An 8828-nucleotide genomic window follows, 5' to 3' on the forward strand; every position below is an offset into this window, starting at 1 on the left:
TATAGGTTGAGCATCCGTCATGTGAAAACTCACAAGTGTTAAAATGCTCCAAAGTGCAAAACTGGAGTTTCTTCATGGAAACACAAGTGGTCCTCACATGAGGTTTTGCATGGAAATTTCAGGCACAGTAGATATATTCTAATCCTACATTTCTACAGTAGGGTCTCAGTATATAGTCCTTGCTGACTTGGAACTTGCTATGGATAGCAGACCTCCAACTCAGAGATCCACTTGTCTCTGCCTCCCAAGTGCTGGGATTAAAAGCTTGATCCATCACATCTGACAGAAGTCATTATATTTATATTAAATTATCTTCAGACTAACCATATGTATATGAAGTGTAAACAAAGCCGGAATGAGTTTCCTGTTTAATCTTTTATCTTGTCTACAAGATATCTTATTGTGCTTACATAAATTATTATAGTTTTATGTTTAATATGTGGATTTTAAAAAGCCCTACCATGCAAGACATTTGTGGTTCTAAATGTTGTATTGGAATGTAGGATGCACAAAGCTTTTCTATTGGCCCATGTAACAGCCATCCTCTGGTTATAGAAACAGGCAGATGACACAGGCTTGGCCATTCAGAGTGAATTCCTCTAGTTGGTAAGTCACAGTCCTCTTTTGATATCATCTCCAGTGGAAGAGAGTGAAGAGATATTCTCAACATGTTTACCAAGTTAGAATGCCACCCCGTGTAAGACAGAAGATGTCTTCACGTGAACACTAGAAAGCAAACACAAAAAAGCCCAACAAGAACTAAAGAAAGACAAGTGACAAATCTGCTGGCAATAGTTTAAGCACCCAAGGCCAGATCACTGCTCACTCAGTTACATAGTTAATACCTTCCTCTTTTTTGTTTGTTTGTCTGATTGTTTGTTTCAGTTGAGTTGTGTATTGACCATTGCCATTTTAAAGACGTCTGGGTAATATCCGTGCCATGCAACAAGTTCTTAGAAGGCTGATTACTACATAGACATTAAAGAGGAGAAAGAGAAGGAGAGTCCAAGCCTGCCTGTGAGGGGCTTACAGTCTGACTTCAAGATGCATTATTCCATGCCATTTGTTGACTTTAACCAATATTATAAAGTGAGTGGGATGGTATGAGGTACCTAGGAATAGAGTAGCATGCATTGTACTAAAGTATAAGAAAGAGTTTACTCTAAGTTTAAAGTGTATTTTAGTCTGGTGATTCAAGCTGGCAGACAGTGATATGTAAATCTACCCCTGTTCACTGTTAATTCATTGACCACACTGAACAATGATGACACCTTGTGGTAAAATAGACTTGCAGCTTCTATTTCTAAGGATGGGAGAAAAATCATTAAAAGGAGGGTAAGAGAAAATTCTAGTGAGTGGGATAAGGCTCACAACCCCAGGGAAAAGGGTCCAGTTCCCAGCACCCAGCTTGTCCTTCAGTTTCCCCTTTGCTGGCCAGAATCTTTATTATAAAGTTGATACACCAGAAGGTTAAACAAATTAGGTCCTACAAATAAGTCTGTACACCCAAACAGCACTCAAATACTTTTATCACGTTTATTTGTTTATTGTGGGCATGTGCATGAATGTTACTGTATGCATGTGGAGATCACATTATAACTCGGTGTGCCAGTCACAAGAAGCAAGAGTTTAGAGGATCTCAAAATAAACCTGTAGCTCCAACTCCAGAGACTTCTCTTCTCTCACCACGCAGTTCTGCAGATGCAACTCAGACTGCAGAAACTGTAACTCCTAAGGTGGTAGGAAACATGTGCAATTTACCATCTGAGTTGTGTCTCCAACCCACATATTGTTTTTAATGTGGTTCTAATTCAAGGGCTTCCCAACTTGATGAATCCTTGTGCCTTTGAAGGATAATTTCTGGACCCCTATAGAGTGTTGGATGCCATTTTAGAGGTGAATGGAGTAATGGAGTTATGAAAGAAAAAGTAGACAGGACACTACTAATTATGATGGGAAAGCCCAGATAAAGAGAGGCTGAACGTGATCGGCACATTTTGTATCATGTACTGAATATCACATGGAGCCCATTGAGATATGTTAGTGTGGCTACACAATTAAAATTAAAAAGAGCTAGTTGGGGTACTGCTTAGCTCCAACACAGGTCTCCAAACCCTGACACAATCTGATTTTGTTTCTAAAAACAGAGAAGTAGTTAAATGCTTTGCCATAACTGAAAAACCACCCTAGCTGCATTAACACCTCTCTTCCTCCCCCATCTTCCCTTCTTTCATCTCTCCCCCTTCTTCCTTCCCCTCCTTTCCTTTCTTTCTGTTCTTTTTTCTGGGGATGTGAGCCCAAGACTTCGTGATGTACCACTGATCCAGAACATGCAGGCACTAAGGAGTCTGATCAGCATCTGCTTTCTCTCATTGCTGATGATGTCCTGGCTATAGTCATGTTTGGCATTCATTCTACTTTGGGTAGCATCTGTTCATTTCCATGCATTTCTGCTTGCTCAGGGCCTCACATTCCTAAGAAAGGATCACTTACACACAGCAACACAGACCTCTTCTCATCAGCTTTTCTGAGTTCTCATAGCACCTTAGCTTCCCATTCCATGTTTTATTTTAAATACAAAACTACCTAAATGCTAATATGGATATTTTTAAGGGTTTGCTCAAGTGCAATTGAAATGCTACGTTCTGAACCCCAAGACCTGTTTGCTCCAAGATAAGAGGATCTTCATGTATACCATCCTTTGATGTGTAAACCTTGCTCCCCAATTTAAAACAATTGGTTACATAAAACTGGCTACAGCCAATTACTGGGGGGTAAAAAGAGGGAGGTAATGTGTGAGTAACCGGGCTGTTGGCGTGGGGTGTGGGTCACAAGTAGGGACCACAAAGAGAAGAGAGGAGAGAGATAGGAGGAAAGAGATATAAAGATAGAGATATAAAAAAAGGCAGGGGAGGAAGACAAGGAGAAAGAGGAGGAAGAAAAAGAGGAGGAAGAAGAAGGGGAGGAAGAAGAGGAATATGAAAAGAAGGTGACAGGGAGAAGGAGTAGGAGGAAGATGGGGAGGAGGAAGAGGATGTAGAGGAGGAAGACAAGGAGGAGGAAGAAGGAGAGGAGACAAAAAAAAAAAACAGGAGGTCTCATTTAGTCCTGATGGACCAGCAGCAGGTATCAGACTGTGATGCCTTTCCAGGATGCCAGACAGCTGCAGCATCAATAGTCCAAAAAATTTTCATCAGCAAGTATTTGGGGAACACAGTGAGGTAGTAGCCAGATCTTGGGGGTCAGTATTTACCATTTGAATACATAGCAGTACCGGATCAACCCCCTATATATTCCTTCAGTCTATTAATAAGTACTTACTAAGAACACTGTGTTACAAGAAAACCTACAGAATCAACTAATGTGGGGTCATAGAAGCTCACAGAGACCGAACTGACAACCAGGAAGCCAGCATGGACCTGCCCTAGGCACTTCTGCATATGTTATGGTTGTGTTTACTTTGGTCTTCTTGTGGTAATCCTAAGAGCAGGAGAGGAGGATGTCTCTATCTCTTTCTTTTGCCTTTTTAAAGGACACTTTGACACCTACTGGGTTGTGTAGTTCCAGCCTTGATATGAGGGGAGGTGCCTAATCTTGGTGCAACTTGATGTACCATGTTTGTTTGATATGCCTGAGAGTCTTCCCTTTTTCTAAAGGGAAATGAAGGAGGAGTAGATGTGCCAGAAGCAGAGATAAGGGGAGGATCAGGAAGGAGAGGAAGCAGGGACAACTCTGGCCAGGATGTAATAATATATGAGAGAACAAATAGTAAAAGAACACTGTGTTACATGCAGTGTTGTGTTAAAACCAGTAAATTCAACTCCATTACTTAGAGTCCTGCAAAGACATTGTACTTGGAAGACAAATATCTGTAATCAAAGTGCAAGAAAACAGAAAACAGGAAATGGGGAATCTACATTTAATTTTATTCCAAGTTTGAACTTTCTATCAGCTTCATTAAACTGCTTTGAAAGAGTTTGAAATCTGAGTTTATCTTCAGCATACTGATGCAAATCCTTCTGCATCCCTTAGAGATAGTAGCCAATGACTGTCTGTCTGCAAGTGTCTATAAACATATGGAGAAATGAATGCATGACTTGGAGCTATGGTTAAACACAGGACAGTCTTTTGTTAAAGAGAAGAGGAAATGGAGACAAATCTGCTTCTCCATCTTCTCTTGCCTTAGCTTGATGCAAAGCCCAACTGAGACTGTGCACTGAGGAAGAACTGGGGAAAGGACATAGGGAGTTGACACCATGGTCTTCCAGTAATCGAGAATGGTTTGAGAAAGAGAAAGGAGGTAGTTGGGGCAGCAGTGGACTAAGGGACTCAAGGATGGGAACACAATGAGAGAGGCATTCAAGATGGAAGGAAAAGTGAACAAGCAAGGCAGGCAGTGAAGAAAGGTAAGGTAAAGCCTTGTACAGCACATGGATGTGTAAGAATGTAATTTCAGGTCTCAGCTTGAACTTAAAATTAAAAGATTCTTAAGTTTGAGTCAAATATTAGCTGCCCCAGAGTCACATACCAGGAAGAGCACATTCCAAAGACTCAAACAAACATTCTAAGAAGAAAGACCCAAGATAGGAGTTTATGGGACCATAACACAGTAAACCTGGATAAACAGAAGCTACTTAAGCTGACCTTCTTTGTTGTAAAAAGATAAGGTGCAAATTTGAGTTACTTAGAAACCAGGCCTGGGAACAGAAACCAGGCCTGGGAGTGGCTGTTGGAGTTTGGCCTTTATGGTTATTGTTTAAGAATAATTTTATAACTACCCTCATAAATTTTGCAAAATAGTATGTAAGCTGCCCTTAGCTTTAATTTGGGGTTCTTCTTGCCTGCATGCAAGAGAACCCTAGTACCCTGGTTGTCATCTGGTCATCTTATCATTAATAAATAAACCTCATATTATTGCAATGATTCCTATCCTTGAGTGTCTCTGGGGGAATGTGTTCCCTGAGTCCAACAGATGATCGTTTAGCAGAAGCTCAAAAGTCTATGATTTTGTTGAATATGTTTTCTGTGCCATTAAACTGGTATTCTTCACCCTCTTCTATTTCTGTTATTCTAATATTTTTGATCTTTTCATTGTGTCCTGAATTTCCTGAATCTTTTGGGTTACAGGTATTTTACACTTTGTATTTTCTTTGACTGACTTGTCAATATCATCTGTGGTATCTCCTATGCCTGAGATTCTCTTTTCTATCTCTTGTATTCTGTTGGTGATGCTTGCATCTTTAGTTCCTGATCTCTGTTGTAGGTTGTCCATCTTCAGGGTTGCCTACATCTGTGATTTGTCTAAGGTTCTTTTGCTCTTGTGTTTTCTTGTTTTGTTTATTTATTTACATTTCAAATGTTATCCCCCTCCACAGCTTCCCATCCATAACACATTTATTCCACCTCCCTATGCCTTTATGCAGGTGCTGCCTCACCAACCCACCCATCTCAGCACCCTAGCATTTCCTACCCTGCACATGGAGCTTCCACTGGACCAACCTCAGCTGCTCCTTTCCTAAAAAGGGTCTCTCAGTGCCTGGAGATCCTGTGGTTTACAACCAAGGGTACAGATCACAACACCCAAAGAATGATCCCATTATATAATTGCCATTATGGCAAACATTTAATGAAAATACGCGTATGGTGACAACTTATCTTTGATGACCCTTATTGTACTTCATCTTACCTTAGCTTCTGTATGTACTTTTTATTAACTCATTAAATAGAGAAATTATCCTCTCATTAGTCATGATACATTTGTCCTACTCTGACATTTGATACTGGGTCTGAAGAACACAGTGAATAACTTTTACCAGTTTTGAAAAACACAAGATTTCTGGGAGCTTTTTAAAATTTTTTAACATTTTTAGATTGCACCTCAAGGGAAAAGAACTCCAATGCCTGAAGCAATCATGCTAATTCCCCACACTACACACCAATCTATTCTTCCCAGATAAATCCAGTTCTTCTTCTTCCATTTCATCCCAAGGTCAAACCTATAAAAGTACCCTTAGAAAACACTATGGCCCTCTTATAGATTGATTTGATTGATTCCCGAGTTGAAGCCTCAGTCTCCTAAATCTGTGACCTTGTTTAGTAATAGACTATATGGTGGTTTGAATAAGAATGGACACCATAGGCTCATATGCTTGAATGATTAGTCAACACTATGGCCCTCTTATAGATTGATTTGATTGAGTCCCGAGTTGAAGCCTCAGTCTCCTAAATCTGTGACCTTGTTTAGTAATAGACTGTATGGTGGTTTGAATAAGAATGCCCCCATAGGATCATATGCTTCAATGATTAGTCACTGGAGAGTGGCAGTGTTTGAAAAGGATTAGGAGGTGTGTCCTTCTAGAAGATGGACTTTGAGGTTTCAAAAGCTCATGCTAGGCCCAGTTCTATACCGGCCTCTATGCCTACAGCTCAGAATGTAGCTTTCTACCAGTGCTCCAGTGTCTGACAGCATATTGACATACTATCCACCAAGAGGATAATGTCCTAAACTCCTGAAACTGTAATGATGAGCCCTCGATGAAATGCTTTCTTTCACAAGAGTTGCCTTGGCTATGCACAGCACTCGAATATTATCAAGGACAGACAAATTAGAGACATAACAATGTAAGATGGGGTCTTAGAAGGGTCAGATAGATCTGTGCCTTAGTCACTATTTTCATTTTTGAAACCAAATTCCTGACAAAAAGCAAGTTAGGACAAGTCTTATTTTGGTTCACTATTGGGTCATCATGGTGGGGAAGATGTGATGACAGGCATGTAAAGCTGCTTGCTCAATTATAAGCCAATTAGGAGAAGGGGTAAATGGAATTCCAGCACACAGCTAACTTTCTAGCCTTTCTCCATGTCTCCTTCTTAATTGTGTTTTTAATGAAAATATATCTATAACATTCCCTCCTCTTCCCTTCAACTACAGCTGTGTGTCCTACTCCCTATCAACTACACAGTCTCTTTTTCAAAATTACTCTTGTTATACACACTAGAATAAATAGATAAGTGAAGCCTGATAAGTCCATGTATTGTTGTCTACTTGTTGATGTCTTGTTATTCTATTAGTGATGTCTACTGTGTAATAGATAACCAGAATGAGGGCTCATCCTGGAGAACACTAATTCTACCTCTCTCAGCTGCTGTTAATTGCCCACAGCTCTTTATTTAGACCTGGAGCCACGTGAGACTACTTCATCCATGTTGGCATGTCAGCAGATGTTATCATTGTTCAGGTCTCATTTGAGCAGACATATTGTTGAAATATCATGGATGTGGCTTCCCTGTGATATCAAGAAGACACAGTCTCACAGTAGACTTGCTAGTCCTCAGACTCTTACAACCTTTCTGCTTCCACTTCTGAGATGGCCCCACAGCCTAAGGTATAGGGATTGTGTTGTACATGTATCAGATGGTGCTGGGCAGCCTACAGTCAGTGGTTACTTGCATTTTGATGAGTATGGTCTTTGTCTGCTGCAATAAGAAGCTTCCTTAATAAAGGGTAAGAGCCTTACTTATCCGTGGATAGAAGGATAAGTACTCAGAATACAGTTAGGATTTGTGCTGGTTTAGGAAAGCTGCAGTAGCATGTTCCCCAAGACTCATGTCCTGACTACTCACAAACAGTTGGCTAGGTTGACAGTTGTCATTTCCCTCCTGTTGAGCACTCCTTGAGTCCAATTAGACAGTTGTTGGTTACCCCCAAGATATAAGTGCCACTTTTACATCTTTGGAGAGAACTTGCCATGTTGTGGCTCACTGGCTTTGTAGGTAGAAGTATTGACTGCTTTCCTGTCTTTACAGCTTGCATTTCACCCTCTGCTAGTGTGAAAACTACTCAGAGTGGAAGCTCTGGGTCAGAACTTGCTTGAATTCTTTAAGTCTTATGTTAAAATCTGTAGTATCTTCAGCAATGGGGACTTACCTTCAGATCCTGGGAGGCAACCAAAGACATCATCTGCTATTCAGGCTCTGACTACCTCCCCATAGTGTCCTGATCAGCCTACAACTGATCATAATTAGTGGATCTAGAGATGAGAAGTAAGGTGGATAGCAAGAGAAAAAGAGATGACAGGCTGCATTGAGAGTGTTAAAACAGACTCTAGTGGGGACAGCTTCAGTGAGACAGTGCATTTAAGGGGAGATCAAAGGCTATTTGATCACCTTTGATCACCTTTGGAGGGTGAGTAAAAGCTTTCAGATTGAGTGTATATCATTGGCTGGGGTCAGTGTGCTGAAGATGCCTCATTAGCACAAGGAGGAATTCCAGGTGGTGCTGGACATGACCTTATAAGATAAAAGAAAGTTTACCCTGGCTATTTAGCTATATGATCTCCTATGGTGGGCAAATGTGAGGGCATGGATCTACATACACTGTGACAATTAGCCTTGGTCATTTTCACAATATTAATCTTACCAGTCTGTGGTTCTGTGAGATCTTTCTACCCTCTAGTGTCATCTTCAATTTCTTCAGTGTTTTAGACTTTAGATGTCTTTTATGTACTTGGTTAGGTTTACTCCAAAATATCATTTGCTTTTGTAGGCTGTTGTGAATCCAATTGTTTCCTTGATTTCTTTCTCAGGGTATATTTATCATTGTTAAATATGCTGGCTAGTTTATGATCAACTTGACATTAGCTAGAAACAATCAGAAAAAGAGAGACCCTCTACTGAGAAAATGCCTCCATAAAGGTGGCCTATATGCAACTTTGTTGGACAATTTCCTGATTAATTATTGTTAGGAGTGGGTCCAGCCCACTGTGGGTGTTGCCAACTGAAGGCCTGGTTCTGAATATTATAAGAAAGTAGGTTCCATAAGGAGTAAG

Source organism: Arvicanthis niloticus, chromosome 2, assembly GCF_011762505.2.
Source record: "Arvicanthis niloticus isolate mArvNil1 chromosome 2, mArvNil1.pat.X, whole genome shotgun sequence".
NCBI lineage: Eukaryota > Metazoa > Chordata > Mammalia > Rodentia > Muridae > Arvicanthis > Arvicanthis niloticus.